At 41.1% G+C, this 23,919-nt stretch overlaps 1 protein-coding gene across 27 annotated transcripts in view; it reads right to left on the bottom strand.

Moving 5' to 3' along the window:
* The window catches only part of LRRTM4 (leucine rich repeat transmembrane neuronal 4), a 726,983-nt gene extending 704,587 nt beyond the window's left edge, over window positions 1-22,396 (bottom strand). For 22 of the 27 annotated variants that reach the window (XM_039527426.1, XM_039527425.1, XM_039527428.1 and 19 more), the window contains exon 1: window positions 22,180-22,375. The gene's annotated coding sequence lies outside the window, so the exon portion shown is untranslated. Of the gene's footprint in view, window positions 1-13,099; window positions 13,278-22,179 lie in introns of all 27 variants that reach the window. The other 5 variants (XR_005595074.1, XM_039527450.1, XM_039527427.1 and 2 more) reach the window with 4 other exon arrangements.
* Between the last annotated feature and the right edge of the window lie 1,523 nt (window positions 22,397-23,919).

Raw genomic sequence — 23,919 nt, 5'->3', positions numbered from 1 at the left:
CCTCTTACAAGGCTGAAAAGTTGAGAGACCTTTCTTACACTAATAGAGGGTTGGAATAATTCACGAATACTCACGTAAAAATTATAATTAGATTTAGTAAGCACAGCCAGGCTGCTCAACATAAAGGGGGAAGTTACTGAAGGCACAAAGGGCAATTTTGGTACCTGATTCCCAATGAAAGTTAAAGGGCATCTGGTGCCTGACACCTCACTTTGAGTCTTTGAAAGCCCGCACAAAAGGCAAGACATTTTCCAGAAGTGCTTAAGTCCCATTGACTTTCAGCGAGACGTCTGCTGGGATTTGCAAAGGACTCTAAGTATGCCAGGCTTGGTCTACATTTCACAGTTTTACTGGCATCATTGTGTTGGCTAGGAGCGTGACAAAAAATAATCTGAAATCCTCACACCCATTAGCCAACATAGTTATGCCATCAAAACACTCAGTGTGGACAACTATCCTGTGCAAAGTGCTTTTGCCAGCATAGCTAATGTTGTATAGGGAGGTGGTATAGTTATCTCAACAGAACTCCTCTTGCCGGCATACATTGCGCCTCTACCAGGGGGCTTTGCCGGGATAGCTATGACAGCAAAGGCTCTGTAGTGTAGGCAAGCCCTAATTTTCTTAGGCTCCTTTGAAAGCCCCAACCATAGGCTCTGAAATGCCTCAAGATTTTCATAAAAAATCATAAAAACGTAGGGCTGGAAGGGACCTCAAGAAGTCATCAAGTCTAGCTCCCAGCACTGTGGCAGGATCAAGTAAACCTACATCATCCCTGGCAGCTGTCTGCCCAATCTATTCTCAAAAGCCTCCAATGATGGAGATTCTACAACCTCCCTTGGAACTCTATTTCTCTCAGGGACATGACCGGAACATGAGCAGTCAGACTTAATGGTCAGAGCTCTTCGGGTAGGCAGACCTGGAGATTAGAGAGCCGAGCTAGAGTCTAGGATCAAGGCCAAGGGACACCCGGGAACGTAGTTGGGAACAGAGCTGAGGGTCAGAGCCAGTGATCAGAAGTCGAATTCCAGAGCCAACGGGTGAGCCAGAGACTTGGTCAGGAAGTAGAGCCAGGGGTTTCGAGGATGGTCACTTATGACCAGAGAGAGACAGACAGACAGACAGACACTTGGATTAAAAACTTGACTTTTTCAATCCAAAAATGGGCATTTCAACAAAATTTTAAGACCCCCAAAGTTGTTGCAAAATTGAATTGCTGTCCTCAGGCCAGCTCTACTTACAGCTGGTAAAGATCAAAAGAAAGAGGAAATACACTAGATTGAAGGGAAAAAATAGTAAAAAAATGTACAAAAAATTCACAGGTTTCATTTTTCATGTTTTCTGTTTGTGTTTTCTCTTCTTTTGCTTATTGCACCCTCGTCTGTTTTCCAGGGACAAAAATGTTTTAAAAAGGGCAAGTGAGGGGAAACCAAATCCTTTTGAATAAAGAGAAAAAAACATCTTCAAAACCTCTGGACAGAGAGTAATTTTGAATTTTTCGCTCTCAGTAGCAGTGAGAGAAAAATGGTAAACCTCTGACTGGGGGACATATTTAGGGAAAGAGCAGCTAAGTAGGGTACACCATTATGATCCATGTATATCCACTTTAAATGATGTAGCCCATCTCTCACATCAGCATCCTAAGGAACACTCTTTCCTAGACTATCATTACATCAGCAGTAGGACAGCCATAACGGGATGTGCATTTAGCAGAGAAATACAAGCACAATATGCCAGACTGCATTAAAATCCAGGTTGTAAAACAGAGTAACATTAATTCTCTGTAGTGAAATAATGATGCCTGGAGTTCTGTTTTGCATAACGAGGCAAGTGTTGGGCTGTGTCTTGCTAGCGTATGTTGCCCCAGAATGAGGAGACTGACAGAAGAATAATTCCATTAGGTGACCCTGCCCATCAACTCAGGGTACCAAACAATTATTTTAAAATAAAAACAAACAAGGAAGAGATAAAGTACTGAAAAATGATGTTTCCTTTCTCCCACCGTTTGTCTAGTCTATTTACATTTAATCTCTGTGGAGCAGAGACTGTTCCTACTGTGTGCTTTTAACAGTATTATACAATTATAACACGTTGTTTATTAGTCCTATTGCAGTAGTAATTCTATTCCCCAGCCAAGATTACAGTCCCACTGTGCTAGTCAATGCACGTGCACACACATAATGAGAGTGTCCCTGCTCCGAAGACCACACGGTCTAAATAGCAAAGAGAAGCAATGGCTGGGAGAAGAAACAGAAGTGCAGCGAGACTAACCCAATGTCAGTGGGAGAATCAGGAATAGTAACCATATCTCCTGATCTCCAGTGCAGTGCTCAGTCCACTAAATGACACTTCCCTTTCTCCCACCTTTTTGTCTCTTCAGTTATGAGTTATTCCTTTCAGGAATGGTCTCCTACGTAGGGTATGTCTACTCTGCAATTACAGGTGTGATTGCAGCATCTGTAGACATACCCAGATTAAAGCTAGGGTAATTACTCAGGAGAGAAGCCGATGATGAAGCCCATGCTGCTGCAGCTTCACTGTTTCAGTACCCACCCTAGCTAGACCAAAGCTAGATTGGGTACGTCTACATGAACTGCTGCAATCACACACCCCAAATACAGTGTAGACAAATCACAAGTGCATGTACAGTGCCTAGCACAGGGGGACCCAGATGTTTGTTGGAGCCTCTAAGAACTACTATAATTCAAATAATATTACTTTAAAAAAAATCAGGTAGTCCCTCGGACTCCTCCGAAAACACAGGAGGGATTCAGGAGTACAGGATTGTATCCTCTTTCATGCCAGGGGAGAGGAAATCCAAAATATGAAATCTAGCATCACACCTATACCACCTTTCACCTAATCTTCTTCAATCCACTTTTAACTTTAACACTGTTTGCCCTTGTTCAAAATATCTGGAGATCGTCAGTCTTGCAAAACTTCCCCAGGAGTGAGTGAAGAATCAAAACCATACTGCAGTACTTTTATTACACACCTTTCAGCGTTTATTTGTTATCTTCTCATTGCCATGGCTGGAGTGGAGTCGGACACTAACAAGCCAAACTGTGTTGTACAGGAGTTTATTACCCTATGTTTCAGCCTGCTAACCATCTACCAGACTATACAATGCATCCATGCAGAATATCCACAGTATTGCATTTAATCTAGTTAGGAGTCCATCACCGATTTAATAAAAAAAAAAAAAGAAAAAAAAAGAAAGGCTAGCTCTCATAAATATGTACAAGCAAATACAAAACTCTATCTACTCCACTCTCAGTGCCCTGATTCTCTGGAGATGGCATTATTATTATTCCTCATCCAAATAACTACTACATCTCAATGATAAAGCAGAAGATTATGTGTCACTTGCTAATAGAATTAAAATATATGTAGTGGGTAAGAGGTCACAGGGGTGTCTACACTTTGCGGCTAGAGGAAATTTATTATCTAGGCACAAATGGATGAAATACAACTGGGGAGTTAACAGACAGATTTGGAAATTTTGTTGCTGCTGTCAGTTTAATTCAATACCTGGTTCCTGCAACATTATTTTAAAGCATTTAATAAATAGAGTGGCAATCTTAAAAATCTAGTGGAAGCATTAATGTCTGGTTGGTTTTTTTTATCCCCGTTCTGCAATTGGCGTTTGCCTGCTTGCCTCTCATACAAAGCCTCTGGAGGTTCCAGGATAATATATGGAAATAATTTGATAACCTAGCTGCATAGTATTCAATTCCCAGAGGAGCTAGTGTATTTCCAGCAACAGTGGTGTAACAGAGAACTTTTAATATGTTTTTCCATCAGTGCAATTCATCAACTGGCTTTTTATTCGTTATGCCAGGACAGCAATGGACCTATTTTCAGGACGTATTGCAAACAAACAGCCCCCTTGTGAATCAGTGCAGCAAGCTGCCTATTGTTTCCTTCTAAATTCTTTCTTAGCATGAATTTAATGCCAACAAAGAATGAGCATCCCATGGGCTAAAGTGCCAGCCTAGGAGTCAGGAGACCATTATTTAATTTCCTGCTCTGCTACAGACTTCCTGTGTGACCTTGGGCAAGTCACTTAGCCTCTCTGTGCTTCAGTTCCCCATCTGTCAAATGCAAATAATAGCATTTCCCTACCTCAGAGACTATGATCTTTTGAGGTTTTTCCCATCACTAACTAATGTATGCCCTCATCTTTTATTGTTTCTCTCTTCTTCAGCAACACTAAAAGGAGGAACCTCTTTGAGTCTCAAGAGGTTTGTTGGTTCAATAAAAAGATGGATATACCCACTCTCTACACATTTCTTATTTGTTGTTGATTTGACATGTCAGGTTCCATACTCTACACTACGAGGTAGAGACATTCTTCTGACTCACACTGGTAGCCAGATCAGGTGTCCTTACTAGCAAAAGGTTGAGAGGCAAAAGCTCTAAGGCAGATGGAATTAAGGGTAGAGGCTGAGGTAGTTGTTTAGGAGGAAGATCAGGCTGAGCTTTGTGTTTTTTGTAATCCAAACGAACCATAAAGAAAATTCCTGGAGGGAGGTAAATTTGGAGCATAGTCACTGTGTATGTAATATTAGGACCAGAGTCAAAATGCCACCTGCTAACAGTACATAAATTACCATGCCAATATGACAGATCATCTAACATGCACATTCAAACATGCCTTCCAGGACATGGATGCTTGGATACAGGTGGGTATAATTTTTTAGAAATGGTGAAAGATACTCAAATTGTGCTAATGTTGATGCAAAACACAGAGCCTATTTCCATAAGCCACATCCTATTCTACTTAGAATGCAAAGTGCCTAGAGATGTAGACAGCACTATTTATGAACTTGGAAACATTTTCCTTATGAGTTTATAAAGGCACTGAACATTTCATTTAATGCACAAATTTGCTGAAGATTGTAGTAATTATGATTTCAGGAACAAAATGTCAAGAAAAAAGCAAGACAGGAAATCACCATTTGCTGTTGCCAGACGCAGAAATTATCTGGAAGGCACAGAATGCTGGTCTCAGAATACACTGAATACATGGAATTCACTGTGTGCGTCTTTCAGCATATGAGAACACAAGGGCGCAGTGCTTCTCCTTTGCATTTTCAGTAGGTGGAAAACAAATATGTTTTTCCTTTTTCTCACTTCACTTGAGGGACAGTAAGAGCTGTACACAAACATCTGTATCAAACAGGCATGCTGAGATCTTTGGAACAGCATTATCCCAAGAGAGGAAACCAAAACGTATCTCCAGCCACTGGAGCAATTAAAACAAACAAAACAAACAAAAAACAACAACCCTACAATGGTAAAACCAACCAGACACAAAAGCTGGGGCAATCAAGAGACAGCACAGACACAAAGTCTCAGTAAGACAGCGCTCCAACCGAAGGATATGAACTGCAGTACAAACCATCAGATTCTTGAGAAATTAAGGTTATGATCTATACTGACCTAAGGTGACAGTGGAAACATCAGTGGTGAAGGGTGTGCAGTAAACAAGCAGTTTGCAATCTTCTTGCACAGAACTGTACACCCCAACACTTAAAAGAGAGCAAGTGCCTAGAACAAAATCTAAATACATCTAAGATTTTGCACACACAGACGTGTGCATGCCCCGGTAGACACATTCTTTAAAGTGTAGAAATATAATTACAGTACATTTAGGTTTAAAATCTGCTTGATTGTGTTGAGGGTAAAGAAAGCACTGGTGCACTTAAAACACTTAGTAAACCCCCAGCGCTTCCCACTTATTTATACTCTCTAATTCGGGACAAATTCATCCCCATAGTCAGTCAAGGGGCTCTGAATCCAGTAACACAAGGCCTGTTGAGTCTGCACACCTACATGTTAATCATTGAAAATGTCAACTATTCCGAGCTATATGCTCACTGACCTAGTTTGTAAAAGTGGTTGTGCATGTCGTGCATTCAGCTCACTTGCACAGTTTTGAAAGTTCAATCCTTGGTATTTAACTGTCTGATCTGAGATCTTTGTTATAAAAATGAACATCTACGTACTATGTATACATGTAGACATACCTGCATGCTTTTCAAATATTCTTTCACTTGGGTATCTAGCATAGTTCATCAAGAACTTGCTTCTCAAAAGGACTGAAGGAAAGAACTGGTTTCTACATTCTCATCCCCAAAAATTTTGGGGAAAGATTAATAGTCCTATTCCTTTAAAACTCCTCTTATCCTGTAGGGTGAAGGATGGAGGTTACCTAGGGAGGTGGAGGAATCTCCTTCCTTAGAGGTTTTTAAGGTCAGGCTTGACAAAGCCCTTGCTGGGATGATTTAGCTGGTGATTGGTCCTGCTTTGAGCAGGGGGTTGGACTAGATGACCTCTTGAGGTTCCTTCCAACTCTGTATTCCATGATTCTATGGAATTGCATTGAACAAACACTGATTATCTTATAAGAAACACTCTTCTTGCCAGACAGGAAGAAATATGAAGGGCTGTATGGAATCTGTGCCTTCTCTGAACAGTATTTTGCTTCAGTTCCCCCCACTGATCATTATTATATGTAAATTCCTAGGGTAGACTTGCAAAGAGAAAACTGCATGGTTGTATTTGACATCTGCATATTTCTTCCATGGCTTATAATTCTGCACATAGACAGTTGCCTGCTTGTGTAAATCTGCCATTTGGCTTTATGAATCTCATGAGTTGTAGTGCAAGCAGCCCGGCTTTTGTGTAAAAATGGTGGAATTAATGACTCAACAGTGCAGGGCAGTTTTGGATGAACAGGTACCTAAATGTGAGCAGACTGAAGGAGACATGGATACGCTGTTTGACTGCGAAAATGATTAGTAGTAACCCCAAATGATTCATATAGAATAGGATGTTTGCCTGACACTCTCTCACCTGAAGCGAAATGCCTTTGAAGCAAACACCTCAGTCTTTAAAATGCATTTATACCCAGGAAAAATGAAGGGAATTGTCCTTCAGAGATCCCATAGACTTGTTAAACTCCTCTGTGTGCCTGAAAGGCCTCAGTTATCTTGACATTCATTAAGAGATGATTCCTGGGGTCATGGATTCTGAATTTATTATGTATTCCAATAAATACAAAGGACTTCTCTGACTTGAAAATAGATTGGGGGTCCTGACATGAAGGGCTGGTCTGCCTGTGTAGAAAGAGGATTTGCCAAGACTGGAAGCAGGAAACTAGAATTATCCAATGATCTTGTTCAGGGATATTAGTGAAGGGGTGGGGGTGGGGGAGGGGAGAATCGATCTGTTGGAGGCTGTCTGCTTTTAACTAGAAGGAGTTATCAGAAATGAATGGGGCCTGTGGCCACATACCTCAGGCTGTGATACTGTCTCTTCTCATAAGCTAAGCAAAGTCATGCCTGATGAGTTCTTGGAAATGGGGCAGGAGGAGGTTCAATAGACAAGGCTCTTCCTCTGAATCACTCCCAACCCAGCATTTGTGGAAAATTGCACTGTGGGAGATGGTCTCTTTGAATGAAAGGTGACACTAAGTACCTGAGGTTACCACATTTTACTATGGTGCTACCCAAAATGAAGGTCTTGGCCAGCACCGGCCAAGAGAGCTAAATCTCCTAATTCTATAAACCTGTGAGGTTCTGAGACTGTGTTACAAATTCAAAATGATGAGTTCATTGCTGAAGAAGTGGGCTTCAAGGGAGCAGGAATGAATTTCAACAAACCATAGGTGACTCCCAAGTGCTTATCCCACTTGGAGTCTCATCTGAAGAGGAACGTAGGAGACAGTACATAATGTTTAGTGCAAGCATGAATGAAAGACTACATCACCACCTTGCAGATGTCCATAATCGGGATGTGTGCTACACACATGCTGCTGAGGGGGAATGCAGTGTGGTTGTGTGCCCTGTCAGCTTGTCAGGAGGCGTTCCCTATCTGACAGCATAACACATTGTGATGCAGATGGCAATCCGTTTTGAGAGTCTGAGTTGTAACTGGTTGACCGCACATATGCTCAGCACAAGAGAAACAGAGCTGGGAAGAAACTTGAAAAATGTTTTGTCCTATTGGGGTAAAAAGCAGGAGCTTGAAAAACGTCCTGGGTATGGAGCCTTCCCTCATCCCTGTGAGTATGTGGCTTTTGGAAGGAAACTGGCACATACAGAGACGGATTCAGATGGAAATCAGAGAGCACTTTTGAGAGGAACTTAGGGTGTAGTCTAAGCTGAACTTTATCCTTGTATAAAACTGTGTGTGGCACATCAGTGACCAGTGCAGTTCTCCCACCCTCCTAGCAGAGGTGAGGGCCACAAAGAAAGCTACATTGCCAACAAACATAGAAGCAAGCATGGTGCTAAAGGCTTGAAAGGAGGGTTGATCATAGCAGACAACGCTAAATTCAAATCCCAAGAAGGAGCTGGTCACTGACAGTCATGAACAATCTATCCAGACCCTTCACATACGTGGTCACAATAAAATGAGCTAAAACAAACAGTCTTACCATCTATGCCAGGGTGGAACAGTGAAATGGCCACCACATGTCCCTTAATGGAACTGATGGTTACACCTGATTCCTGAAGGTGCAAGATATTGTCCAGAATTGGCAAGAGATACCCACACACCAACAGCATAATGGGAATATGCAAGCACTCAAAGAAGAATCAGTTCCCATTTGGTGGAAAATACCATGATTTCAAAATTAGTTTTCATTCTAAAGAATTCAGAAATTTCATGTGGAATGAAATTTTCAAGAAAAAATTGTTTCACATCAATTGAAGTTTGGTTTTGATAAAAATCAAAATGTTTTAAATGATCAGAAACAAAATGAATTTGACATCATAACAATATAAAATTTCAAAATGAAAAATCAATGATTGGTTCTGAAGATGTGAAAACAATGTCTAAACACCTTGAAAATGCTTCATTTTGATGTTTTTAATGAAATTTCATCAAAATTAACATCCGCATGCAAAAGTTTTGAGTTTAACAAAACAACATTTTCTAATGGCGAAGTGTCCATCAGTACATTTTTGACCAACTCTACTAATTACCCTGCTTCATATGTGATGATGGATAACTTACTTAATACATTTAAGATATTTTAAGATTCTAAGGCTTTCAAGACTTGGATATTCTTGAACGAAAATGAAGAAGGAGCAAATTATTTTATAGAACGTCTGAAAAGTTCCCTAAGTGGAAGAGTTCATATTTATATGCAGCACACTTGACTTTATTTGTGTTGTTAGAAAGTGTGCTGTTTCACCAAGGGAAAGTGTAACACACAGCTGTCTTAATAAGCTTCTCTGTGTATAAAGGCTTTACTTTCTGAAACCTAAAAAGACAAAAAGAATGGGTGAAATATTACACCTTGGTCCTTGAGGAAATTTCAACCCATAGGATACTCTTGCTGCCATGAATAAATGCAGAGACAAGGTCTAAGACAAGGTTTCAACAGCAGGATGGGAGGGGAATGCAGAGAAAGGAGGAATGAAAGGAAGAAAAAAAAAAAAGATTAACAAGTTTCATCCCAATAGCAAATAGGATTTTTTCCTGCCAAGGTTAGCTGACACAAGCACAAAAATGTAATAGCTATAAATTTGTCTCCAACAAGATCTATTGTCACTTTCAGTTGATGGAACCTGTTTTATCATCCAACTTTTAAAATATATACACAGAGCAAGACATGCTATTAACCTATAAAAATAATACCGTTTTGAAATTTTAAGAAGATACACATACGGGTTGTATTATTCGAAGTGAAAATAAAAAAAAAAACTAGTGTGGTTAACCATTTCTTCAATGAAACATTTTCTAAAGTTTGAATGAAAGATTCTAGTCCATCTTACTCATGAAGGAAATCCTACATAAGTTGATAGTGCTACTTGTGAGACTAAAGTGAAGCCAGATTTGGCCTTCCTACATACTGCACTAGCTAAGACACTCAGTACAGAATCTCACCCATAGAACTGAACAGAGAATGAGATCTTTTCTAAAAGTTCGGTTGAAGTATCCTATAGGATTCTGTAGCAGAGACAGCATTGTTCATCAAATTGCATAGGATGGCTCTAAAACCCATACAAATATGGGCAGAACATGCACCCGCCCCCCCCATTCGGGGAGGTTAGCCATCCACCCGAGACCCCACCACACCCCGCCCCTTCCACCCAAAGCCACACCCCCACTACTCTCACCATCTGGACCACCAATGCAGCCATGAACCCCGGCCGGCACGAGCCTGGGCCAGCCTGCCAGCGCCTGCAGCAGTCCCGAGCCCCAGGGCTGAGCCCTGAACCTGGGCCACCCAAAGGAGTTGTGAGTCCCACCACAGCCCGGCCCCAGGGCTGCGACAGGGAGCATTAGCATAGGTTTGGGGAGGTTAGCCTCCTCCAGCCTTCATTACCCACCATCCATGCATACAAAAAATGATCATGTTTTACTGGATCATAACAACAAACGGGACTTTTGCAAGCGAGTTTTCCAGGTGAAGGAGGAGCAACTACATGACCCTTAGGGTGAGTTTATTGTCTGTTGGTTTGTCTGGCATTGTGTGCTTGCCATTTGCCTGCTTGACTGAAGTTGATAGTGTGGTCTGTTAGGGGAGGAGGGGCCTGTGTGCTGAGCCTAGCAACCTGCTTGGGAAGGCTGAGAACTTCCTAAGGAGAGACTCGAGCCTGCCATCCTCTGATCTCTATTCCCTTTAGGATCCCTTGATAATGGAACAGCGCTAACTCAGGGAGAACAGGAGTTTAAAAACCAGCTCCTAAGAGACCATCAGAATAGCTAGCAGGGGAGTTTTGGAAAGGAGTTTAGAGCAGGAGTGAGAGAGCCAGATACACCTAACAAACCATCTCTAAATTTAGGTCAATAGACCCCTACCCAAAAAACAAAGAACAAAACCATCCCAGCAAGAGTATAAATAAATAAAAATGTGGGTTGAGTCCATGAGCGGAATGGGAGCTATCCAGTTTATTGTTCTGAATGCAGCATGTACGATTACCTGCATTGTAAGCAGGCGACATGTGTGTGCATTCACTGCAAGCAGGCTCTCAATGCACAGATGAGATTGATGGTGTTTGGGGGAGGAATTTAGGTTTATTAGGAAGTAGAGAGCCTTTGGGAAAAGGAGGAGCCTATTTAGGAAGGATGGAGTCCATCTAAACCAAAAGGGAACCAAAGTGCTGGCATATAAAATTGAAAAGGTCATAGAGAAGTTTTTAAAATAAGGCTGGGGTAAAGCCAAGAAGTGTGGAGGAGCACACGGTTTGGACAGAGACATCCCTTAGGGGAGGATACTCTATATCCTAGTAAAGAGGAGAGGATAGAAGTCGATAAAGTACAGATAGGAACTGAAGAGAAACAGAAATGAAAAATCTTAAATGAGTCAACCCGTGTCATAGAATCTCTATGGATAGAAACTGCATCCTTACATAAGAAGAATATAGAAGTAGGAATATTTTATTGACCTCCTGAACAGGATAGTGATGGAGACTGTGAAATGCTCAGGGAGATTAGAGATGCTACAAAACCAAAAAAACTCAATAATAATGGACAACTTCTATGATCCCAATATTGACTAGGTACATGTCACCTCAGGACAGGATGCAGAGGTAAAATTTCTAGACACTATTGATAACTGCTTCTTAGAATGGCTAGTCCTGGAACACACAAGGGGCAAGGCAATAATTGATCTAGTTCTAAGCAGTCCACAGCATCTAGTCCAAGAGAATAACTGAACTACTCAGTAATAGCAACCATAATATAATTAAATTTAACCTCTTTGGGGAGGGGGAATACCAAAGAAACCCATCACAGCAGCATTTAACTTCAAAAAGGGAAACTATACCGAAAGACCCCGGTCTGCCAGAAGCTGGGACTGGACAACAGGGGATGGATCACTTGACAATTACCCTGTTCCATTCATTTCCTCTGACACATCTGGCACCAGCCACTATCAGCAGCCAAGATGCTGGACTAATTGGACCACTGATCTGATCCAGTATAGCTATTCTTATGTTCTTAATATGTTTCTTTCAGGGCCGAATCAGAAATTCACAGACACTTAAGACACATGCAGTTGGAATAATCAATAAATTAGTGCAATGTTGCTTGACCTTTTAAAAATATCTAACACAGAAAACCAAATTGTGATGGTTCCTTTGATGGTCACTGAAGATAGATTTTACTTTATCATCATCAACTTTTCTACTTAATAACCACCACACACATTGTTTCCTGCTTCTTTTATTCTTGATTACTTCTACGCTGAGACACACAGGACTTTGTACATTTCCTGTAAACACACAAGATTGCGTCAAAGAAGATACCAAACTTCATCCATTTCTACTCCCAACAAGAAAATCTCCCGGGCCCTGAACTTTCACTAGCTGCTCAGGTCAAAAAAGAGGAAACACTAATATAACATGAAGAGTTATTCTTATACAATGCAATTAATCACATGATTTAGGATAGAGGGAAAGATAATTACTTCATAGAGTTTGAGAAATTAGGGTTTAAAGTAAATAAATCCAGAACTGAAGAATAGAATGTAACAGAGAGGGCAGTTGATACTGCTGATATACTGTACTTATGACAAACTTGCAGGTCTTGCACATATTTAGAAATGAAACCTCTTTGCCGCAAGCTATGAATTGACATCATTTCAGGATATCAGGTTGTGGTCAAAAAAATCCTTACAGAAAAGCAGAAAATAGTAAGATATTTCATATTTCTCTTGTGCTGAAAAAAAAATTGAACGGAATGTTTTGAATTAATGGACATCATGAGATAGAGTTTTCAATGGGTGGTCTCATTATTTCAAGTGGTGACACTAATGATAGCAGTTATATCTGTGAAACACTCTTGAAATGAATGCTTTGAATAGAATTGTAAATGTTATTCTTATATGCATCTATAAATCTTTGAGCAACATACCCACAAGCTCAAGATGATCTGGGTTTCAGTTTGTGATACTACTTGCAAAATCCCAGTATGTTGGGTATCTAAAACAATTGTGTACATTTCATTAATGCATTTTTCTAAGCTCAGAGGAAACTTTTCCTCTTGCTGAAATAATTTTTGCTTGAGTCATATTCTCACAATCTTTTAAAACATCCATAGATGGATACGTGACATACACTTTATGTGCTTTGCTTCTTACCTTGAGGTCTGGTGTGCATCCTTGAAGCAACAACACTGAAAATAATAGTCCATGTTACAGCCAGTCCTTTGCAAGTAATAGCCTTTTGAATGCATTCTTATTAGCCACACTGCATGTGATTTCCCCCGGGGCACTGGATGATCCAAGGTAGAAAGAATAGGACTCTCCTTCCTCTTGGCTTTAAGATTTTGCCCACCATTTGTAAAAGATGAGACCAAAGCAAACAGTTAGTGATCCCATTACACATTCCTTGAACCTCAACAAATGCTAAATGCAAAGATCTAAAGGCTGCAGAAATCAGCAGACAAGCTTCTCCAATTGACTTAAATGGGCATTGAATCTACCCATTTCAAGCAGCAAAGAATCCTGTGGCACCTTATAGACTAACAGATGTTTTGTAGCATGAGCTTTCGTGAGTGAACACCCACTTCTTCGGATGCAAGAAGTGGGTGTTCACCCACGAAAGCTCATGCTACAAAACATCTGTTAGTCTATAAGGTGCCACAGGATTCTTTGCTGCTTCTACAGAACCAGACTAACACGGCTACCCCTCTGATACTTGTACCCATTTCAAGTGATGTGAACATTACAGCTCTGGAATGCAATCCAGTCATGTAAGTTAAGAAGAGTCAGACTGGTATAGTATTTGGAAGGGAGACCTGAGCTCTTTTGCATATCTGACGCTACAGGTTACACATTAGAGGCACTAAAGAAAAGTAGGCTGTCAAGAAACATGAGCACAGAACCACATAGGCTGTTGTTTGCAGGTGGAAGGACAAACTGGAGCCACTTCTGAAAATCGAGAGCTATAAGTGAAATCTCTAGAACCTCTCAGTAATATTATGCAAAGTGCCATTAACAAAGCAGGCAATAAAACAGGCTTCCATCCTACACTGAAGCGGTGCCAACAGTTGCCAGCTTAAGTAATTCCAAGAGACACTTTCTTTGATGGAGGAAACAGCTGCAGAACTCCAATGAGCCCGTAGAGGGGCTAGATGTGTGTCGGGGTCTGCTGATTCAGACTTGACAAATCAGCTGAGGAGGACCTTAACTGTCACTTGTTGCCTTGTCTGGCTGCTTGCATTGCCATTTGCCTTTATGGGGCTTGGCATACCATTACCCATGATCCTTGCAAATATTACTCATCGAGCTGCCATTTAAGTGTAGTTGTGTGAGAACTGTAATAACTTATTGCTTTGTTTGTTCAAAAGCATAATGGAAGAGAGCCACATTAAAGCCACAAAGAAACACACTGCTGGATTGTAATGATTCATTCCACAAATTATCCTGAATATAAACTGTTGCTAAGTACAAGAAACAAAAAGTAGATCCCAGTTGGAGAATTGGAGCACAAATGTGGTAAACTCCTCAGCTGATCGTAAGTAAACAAACATTTGCAGATGTCATTACCCAAATCCATCCCTGGTGAAACACTGTTGATTTCACTGTAAGAGCTGCAGGGATAGACCTGGAGACCTGTAATTCTCTAAAAAAATAATTGTTAAATAAATGCAACAGGTAGTGTTTTCTCACCCTATGGCACAGCAACATCCTTCATTCTCAATCCCCATTCATTTGGCCACTCAGCAATGACTGCTGACAAATGTTATGTAGACACAACTGTCCACCAAGGAACTGCCCTGAGGTCACAGCCCCATTTCACATAGGCTACCCAACAGCCATTACACAGTAGAAATCTCTTCAGCAAGCCACTGCTTCTAAAACAGGCATATTGCTAGGAACACTGTATGCCTTGAACACCACGAGACCTCCCTCTCCGCCTCCCTTTCCCCTGCTCAGTTTTATATTTAGACAATAATGAATTATTGGAGACACATGCTGGGGGCATGGTTGAGCAGTCATGCACATAAAATAGAACACAGAACCTACAAGAGGCAAAAGTGGAGGGCAGGGATATCCTGACAGGATTAGAAAGGCTTTGTCCCCTCAGGGGCAACTCCTCTAAATTCATTCTGAAAATCGTATTATATTCTTAAAGACATGTTTAAAAATATATACACTTAGATAAGATTGTTTCAGAACAAGAGACCACAAGGAAAGAGGAAGTTTTCCTATTCCCTTTGGAACACACTGGCTTATTTCTAAGACATAGCATCTATCAGTCAGACCCTCTGTTAGTGCAAACCAGTGCAGTGCACCTTTGCCACTTGGCACCAGCTGAGAAACTGGCCCTATAGCTTTTTCCAGATGTAGGAATCTACAAATCAACAGTCACAGATTTATTGTGAGATATATACATAAAAGGGACTTGATTTCTAACATTGCCTGAATCCAGCCAAATTGACACAGAATTAGATATCTTCTGTGCCCAACCAAGGGCTAGATGATGACTTCACCCATAAGTAAGATTAAGAGATGACAAGTAGCTGTGCTGCCCCAGGCCAGACTAACGAAGCAGCTGTGACTCCATCTATCAACAATTTAATAACACAGCCCATCACTGTGGTATCCGAGTGCCTTTGAGGATCATATACCCTTCGCTGGTTCCCCTGGCTCAGCTGGGGAGTAAACTGCTACTGGTCCACACCATCAGCAGATTACTACTTTCTCCTGCTTTTTCTCCCCTCCACACTCAGTCCAGCAATGTGTGCAGCCTATGAAAGCATGTAGGGAACATCTTATGCCCCTTTTATTCCCTTGTGGTCACATAGAATCTATGGACATCTTGCCCGAAGCAATCTGGACATTTAGTGCTGAGCATGCAAAGTCAGATGCTACTTTTCAGAACTGAATCCTGTGCCTGTGCTATGTATATGAAATATTGATAGACTAATGATTAGAATGCACAGCACAATGGTACTGTGAGATTTCTCTCTATCAATTATAAATAGTAATTCTTTCTTACCAGAAGAAAATCATGGCTCAAGATTGACACTACATATAACTGTTGTGGTGGCACTCAAGATGTTTCTATCTTCAGCTCCTCAGAGAGAAATCTCCTGCTTAGAGATACCTACATTTCTGAGTCACCTGGATTGTGTGGGGCAGCCTGGAGTAGAGGTAGTAGCACAGGCCAGAAAGTCTGTTCTGATCTCTGCTTAAAGCATGGATTCATTTTGTGACCTGGGGCCAGGGCCAGTGCAACCATTTGGCAACTCAGGCGGTTGCCTAGGGTGCTGGCATTTGGGGGAGGCGCCATTTTCTTTGGCCACCCTGGTCACCGCCGGCATTTAGGCGGAGGGAGCTGGGGCAGGGGAGTGCACGGAGGGCCGCCTGCAGCAAGTAAGGGGAAGGAGGCGGCACGCAGGGGAACTCCCTGCCCCAGCTCACCCCTGCCCCGCCTCCACCCCGAGCACACCGTGGCCGCTTCACTTCTCCTGCCTCCCAGGCTAGCGGCGCCAATCAGCTTAGGCACCGCAAGCCTGGGAGGCGGGAGAAGTGAAGCAGCGACGGCATGCTCGGGGTGCTCGTGTTCGGAGCAGGGGTGAGCTGGGGTGGGGGGGTGCCTCAGGGTGGAGGGTGGGGAGCTGCTGTGGGGGGGGCGCCTCAGGGCAGAGGGGGGGAGCTGCAGCAGGCGGGGGGCGCCTCAGGGCAGGGGCGGTGGGGGGGGAGGACGCAAGGTGGAAGTTTCGCCTAAGGCACGAAACATCCTTGCACCGGCCCTGCCTGGGGCAAGTCATTTTGCTTCTCTACCACAATTCTCATTTGTAAAATGAGGATAATATTACTAATTACCATTCCTCAAAGGGCAGTCCTGAGTGTGTCTGTCTATACAAGCCAGGGCTACAGCACGATAGGGGCTAAATGTACTTTAATGATGAGTGCAAATACAAGGCCACTTGACATACGTCAAAATGGGAAACTCACAAAATAATAAGATGGAAGCCTTTAAATAGAAAGGAAAAGCACTGCAAAGAGGCATTGTTTGGGGAGGCAGATATACAGCTAGAGGCTCACCATCTAACACCCACCACTCAATAAAGATCTTTCCTACAGTTCTGCCTGGCACAGCACTTGTTGGTAACGAACCATAACCAGGGACCACAGGGAGATATCTCTGTGTGTGTGCTTGTCTCCTTTTGTCGTCTTAGGAAATGGGATCAGATTTTAACAATAGCCCCAGCCCATCTCAAGTAACTTCTTCTCTTTTCCCCCGAAAGACAGTTGCTATCATCAATACCCTTGTTGACAGTCTCTTCAAACGTATTTGCCCTCTCACAAGACTCTCTCCAGCTAAAAGGAAAGGGAACAAGGGATGTCTTTAAAATTAAAGCCTTACTTAACACTAACTGTTTTTCCCTTGTTTTCCTGTATCTTTAATAGAATGTTAAAATGACTTTTAATGGTGTTTTTCATGCTACTAGGCAGGCTGAGGGCTCTGTATACCAAATCTTGTTTAACACTTTAGTGTTGGATGGTGTGAAGCTGGAAACCCCTCAGTGCAAACTGAAAGAGGGCCCACCATACTGTAACTGATATCAGAGCCAACACACTCATTACCCTGAACACACTATTGCCTAACAGGTAACTAAAAGGTGTCATGTAGAGTATTCTATGTAAACCGGTGACAAATTGATCCTAAAAATCATTGTGTTATGTATATATGGATTGTGTACAAAGAGTCACACGTGCTGGAAACATATTCTTAACATGTGTTTGGGGCTGTGCATGAACCCAGCCTGCACTAGACAAAGGAATTTGTATTTACCTGTCCGACCAGCTTGATTGGTAGCGAAGGACAAAAAGTACATTTATGTATATGGCACACAAAGCTATCTATCAAGCAGTATCTTAGAGAGCACACCAGGGGACAGAGTCTGCACTTCAGGAATCCTTCCTGGCTCTTGAGGCAGAGACAATGGACTTAGGGTAACAGAAGGGGAGCAAAAAGGCATTTTAGTTACCCATCACTTAGGGAATAGCATCCTTTGATTCTGGGAATGTTGGATCATCTGGCCTCAAGATGCTGGTACTTTGATGAGAGGAAAAACTGGTTAGGCAAATATTGTAACTTGCACAAAGTTTTAGTCACTGGAAAGCATGTTTGTTTAGTTTGTGACCATGCCTGTCACCTAAAATACAGGTCAACATAGCTACATTGCTCAAGAGTATGAAAAATTCAAACCCCTGAGAGACATTGTTAAGCCAACCTAAGCCCCGGTATAGACACCGTTAAGTCGATGGACAAATTCTACCACCTGTTGAGGGAGTGGATTAACTACATCAACAGAAAAACGCCTTCCGTCGCTGTAGCACATTTACACTGTAGTGTCACAGCTGCAGCACTACAGCTGTGCTTCTGTGGCATCTGTAGTGGTGTAGATATACCCATATGGTCAGCCAATGAGAACAAGAGACTGAAATCCAGGACTCCAGGACTGTGCCACTAACACAGCTGGACAAATCACCTAACCTCTCTGTTATTCATTCGGAGCACTCATTCTGGGAAGCTGAATATTTGTAAAGCACTTTGAGATCCTTGGATAAAGATGTTCCCATAAGTACCATTTTCTTGGTAATAAGCCCTTGATGAATATTAAAATAAGTGGTTTCAATAGTCTGTAAGGAGAACAAGGTACAAGAGGCCTTTTGGTGACTATCTTGAGATTTCTAGGATCACTCCTATGTAAGAGCATGTGCAATGTAATCAAAGCCATACCATAGAGAACTACAGAGAGCAGTTAAAGTTGCAAAAAATTCAGATCTGGATCCCCTTAGTCAGATCCTGAGTTTTTGTTTAGTGCCTTTAAGATAAAAGACAGCTGCAAAGTTTGGGCCTAGATACATGCAGGATCCAGGAGTTTATATTGGATCTATATATAATCTAGACACAGGGAGCTAGCCTCTGCAGTTACATATATAGATTGACAGAGAAACCTAGACTTTCTCCAAGTTCGGATAAGGTTTCGGAGACATTAATTTAAGCTGGCACTGGCAGGCTTATGAAATATATAAGCCCCAAATTGGAAGCTTATATTGTGTGTGTGGGGGGGGGGGGGGAAGAGTGTAGAGATGGAAGAGGGAGGGGAATCACACCCTGGATAGTTTTGATAGCAGATCCACAGTAGCAAAAAGAATATCTGAACACTAAAAAAGACTCACTATAAAACAAAAACATTACTCTTAAGTTTCCTCACATAGTTTACAGTTAGAAGTGCTCAGAAAATGCAGACACTGTTTCAGAGTGGTAGCCGTGTTAGTCTGTATAAGCAAAAAGAACAGGAGTACTTGTGGCACCTTAGAGACTAATAAATTTATTTGGGCATAAGCTTTTGTGGGCTAAAACCCACTTCATCGGATGCATATATACATACATACATACATACACACACACGCGCACACACACAGAACATGAAAAAATGGGTGTTGCCATACCAACTATTCAGTGGGAAAATTCTGACATTTCAAAATTTACTTTTGTTGCGATCAGAATAAAAAAAATTAAAAATTTCCCAAGGAACAAAAATTCTGAAAGATTTTGATTCTGGACCATCAAAATATTTTGTTTTGATAATGTTGAATTGTTAAAATATAATACAAAATGTTAAGTTTAATACACACACATATTTTAAATACGTAATATATATTCTATTGAATATGCTATAATAAAAATATCTTAATATAATATGAAACCCCAAAATGAATTGAAATGAAGTCAAAGCTAAAACATTTTTATTGCACTGAAAGGAGAGATTTGGAGCTGTTCATTTGAAAACTTTTCAACCAGCTCTATTTATAACCATTCCAGATTTGAATCTACTATGGACCATGTCTTCCTAAATGTTTGTACTGCACCCAGCATATTTTGAGCACTACTGCAATACGGAAATCAAATAAATATAATCAAAACACAAATAGATAATCATCTGTTTCAGTCTAGCTATTAGAAAGAAAAAAAAGTTATACGAAGCCTCAGAGAAACAGTGCACGTAAGAAATGAAACAGAGAATGGCAGTTAGCTGAACCCAAGCAGGGAAAATCTCAATGTTTACATGCATAGACGACGCCATCTCTTATTAAATTGCATTGCTATTTACAGCTTGGATATTGGCTAACATTTTCAGAAGTGCCTACGTGATGGGGGAGTCTAAGTTCCACTGAAAGTCAAACTGACTTAAGCACCTCTTAAAGTTCTGCTCATTATGTTCACTAAAAATTTGCACTTCATGGAAGGATCTGACTGTACCCGTGACATGTCAATGGGAGTTGGGCATCCAATCCCCACAGGCCTCTTTAGAAAACCCCAACAGTACACACTGTGGGGATGAGGATATTGTTACAGATCATGTTAAATCTTGCTATAAACAGGTCAGGCATAACCTGACATTCAGGATCAACATAATAAAGCCATTGTGCTCAGACAGCTTGAAACAATTAAGTGGCCTCCACCTGAAACACAGGCTTATGTCTCTAGCCAAAGACAGGCACATTGCAGGCCACTCAGGAATATGAACTATGTGAACAGAGGCTTGGACAGAGAGACAAAAACAAAAAGCCAAGCAGATAGCCCTGAGAGAAAACTAGCAGGGTGCTTTAGGGCACAGGGTGCTGGCTGGAAAGGCAGGTTTGGAACAGCAAGCAAAAAAATTCCCTCCTGCTGTTTGATTCCTACTATGTACAGGGGAAACAGGACTTTGATGTAGTTTACAAAGATTATACACAAAGAAAATTCCTGGCTCTATTGTCAATTTCTCCTTGTAACTAGAAAAACTCATAACACCCTAAATTTGTCTAACTGCTCAGTAATGCTAGTGAAGGGTACAGTTCCTAAGTTTTGCATACAGCACACACAAGACAATTTGAATCAGGTAGATATTAATTGCAGCATTAAAACCTTTAATACATACCTGTCTTCAATTTCCACCCCTCCCTCCATTTTGAAATGCAGTACAAACAGAACCAAGGGCAAAGCATTTAGCTCTCAGTGAGCTGATAGACTATTACTATGTTCAGATTTCATGCATGGCCTGCTCTTGCAGGTGTAGAGCTAAAAGAAGACATCTCACTATTGACTAGTTTCTCTTAATATAGCATATTTCAACTACTTTAGCTTGAAATGAACATGCTTTAAAAAAAATCTTTAAAAGTATACCTACTCAAGAAACAAACCCTGATATGTTCAGGGGGTGTTTCTGAACATTTTTTGTAGGATGTTACCCAGGTTACACCAGACCACACACATACCAATTGGCACTCTGAAGTTCAGCACCTCTGAAAAATCACTCATACTGCTACAGTGAATCCTGATGATTTGTATAAATCAATCCCTTTGTGCATGCCCCTTTCTTGGCCTTTCTCTGTACCTTCTTTTATGTCCAGAAAGCACCTTGTACACTGCAAATAAATGTGATTGTCCCCCCTTAGGTGCACTGAATTGATGATAAAATAAAATAAAATAAATCAATAATGAAAATCAGGCCCTAACAGTGTGAAACTTTGCAGCTTTCAGCTAGGCAATCTAGCTAAGACCATGTGGACAGGAGCTTAAAAAAATGAAATCTCAAAATCAATACGTAACAAGAAAACCCCAGCATTTGAGGAACATAAACAAAAGCAACCACTATAAAAAGGTAGCACTTTTTCTTTAAACATCAAGGTTAAGCACAAAAATGGTAGAGAAGATTATAGCCAGAGATAAATGTCTTATAAGATAGGGTTCAAGGACACATTCATCCCATTCACTGCTTCATTGTATTTCAGATGATCCTTCATTCTCCCCTTCATTTTTTGCTGGTTTATTTTTTGTTCTAACACCATGAGAACTACAGGCACACTTCAACCACCCAGAAAAGTGGATGAGCTTTGAACACAGAGACAAGACCCCAGTTACTGCAAGCTGACATTCAGTGCACTGGAGAACAAAATGGATGAACAGATGAGAGAGTCAGAGTGAAGAATGCGAGGTGAGCAGATGAAATACTAAGGTTAAGGCCCAGAATAAGTGTGTGACAAGTCACTCAGGTCAGCAGTGAATCTGTACACCAGAGTTTGGATGTTGGGGTGGTGTGATTTACCTTCCCACAGCAAAAAAGGGGGCTGCCTTTTAAGGTCCAAACATAAATATAACCAGGCTTTCTTCAGCCAGACTCCCAAAAACAAAGATATAAATTGTGCCTCACCTTGGCAAAACATTCTCAGAAGAAAACAAAGCCTGATTAGTTCTCTTTGCTCTGGGTTTATTCCCATATATCTTTCTTCAGTGACCACCAAATGTCAGCTTCAAACCCCAACTCCAAACACAGCCTCCCTCTTAATTAATTAATTCTCCACAGCTGGCTCAACCTAGCTACAGGGAGCACAGCTGTGGCCATTACTGTCACCCAAGGAGGAGGTTTAATCCCTTCCCTGCCAGTTTCTGAGATCCCAAGGGGGGAAAAAGAACCAAAAGAAAAAGGAATAAAAGTGGCATGAAGGTGGCTATTGTCAGCCATTCATTAGAGGGTAAAGACTGTACCTGGTGAACAGACCAAGAGCTTAATAGGTAAAAGTACCAGTTGCTTCAATTCTCTTATTCCCCATTTCATTTTGCATAATCACAGCACCTGGGACTTGGTGCCAGCAGCTCTTCTAAACAATCAGTTCAGTGCACCTAAGAGGGGGACAATCATTTCTTTGCAGAGTGAAAATTAAAGTGGAAAGGGAGATAGAGAAATAAATTGCAAATATCAAAGACATTACTGAAAGAGGCAAATGGCAGCTCAATTCAGAGGCTTTGCAAAGTTAATTTTTAGTTCAAATTGCACACGGTAACTATATAATATACCTTATTGTACATAACTGCCACTAGGTTACACTTTAAAGGAACAGGAGAAGTTGTCATAAATGAAGGCAATGAAAGAAAACTCAGATTGTCTTTATTCTGCAGCAAATCTCTCTTGCTGGGGAAGAGAAAGCACATACTCTTCTTTTTATCGTTTTATATACACTATGCTGTTGAGTAAGCTGATAAATTACAGTGAAAGTACCCTTTAATGGAAATGCAGTGTTCTTGCAAAAATGCTGATAAACCTGTTCCTTTGGAAACTGAATGGGTAATGCTCTCAATCGGCTGTGATTCATTATTTGTTTCAAGACATGCATCACTCCAAATTAATACACCAGTATGTATCTAATGCAAACACAACAGCATATTTTCCTGGTGAAGACAAATAGCAAAAAACATTTGTGGTGGGCATGTCATGTATTTAAACAGAAACTTCCTTGTGTTTGAGCTTAATTTCTTGAGCCCAAGTTCCTTTAGGCCACAGCAGTAACAGAGAAAGGAACAAGAGACTCCGTATTCAGGGAACATGATTGTTAATATTTATTCCCAACACAAGTTTATGGAACAAATTGACCATTTTGGGATAAGTTATAGGACCAATATTGCAAGCTCTTAACAGGCATAGCACTTACTAGCAAAAGTAGTCTAAATTATTTCATGGTAGTAATCACTACACCTGAGAGAAAGTGTGTGCAAATCTGGGAGCTATACTATGATAAGGAAAGAGAGAGACAGGGAGAAATGTTAGATCATCCATTTCATCCTCGGCAAGCACAATTTGCATTCCCCGAATATCATACTAATTCTACTGCAGATCTTAGCCAAAAGGTACACAAGGGATACCAAAGCCCTTGAAATCACTTTTACCAGCTCGTTTTGGGGTTAAGCTAGTCAGGTATTTAACCATTCACATCATAGTAACTCAGGATGGATGCTAATCACATAGTTTAATGCAACACTGGAGGATGTTCATTTGCATGGTGCTATACATTGTTCGAGGAGTTAAACAGATTAGAAAAGGAAGATAAATTAATCTGGTGCAGGTGAGCGGGAAATTACTTTGGCATAGATGGAATGTGCCCAGAGCCCTAGTGCT

The sequence above is a fragment of the Mauremys reevesii genome, linkage group 2 (genome assembly GCF_016161935.1).
Source record: "Mauremys reevesii isolate NIE-2019 linkage group 2, ASM1616193v1, whole genome shotgun sequence".
NCBI classification, from domain to species: Eukaryota; Metazoa; Chordata; order Testudines; family Geoemydidae; genus Mauremys; species Mauremys reevesii.
The sequence above is the reverse complement of the archived record's forward strand: the minus strand, read 5'-3'. Positions and strand labels throughout refer to the sequence as shown.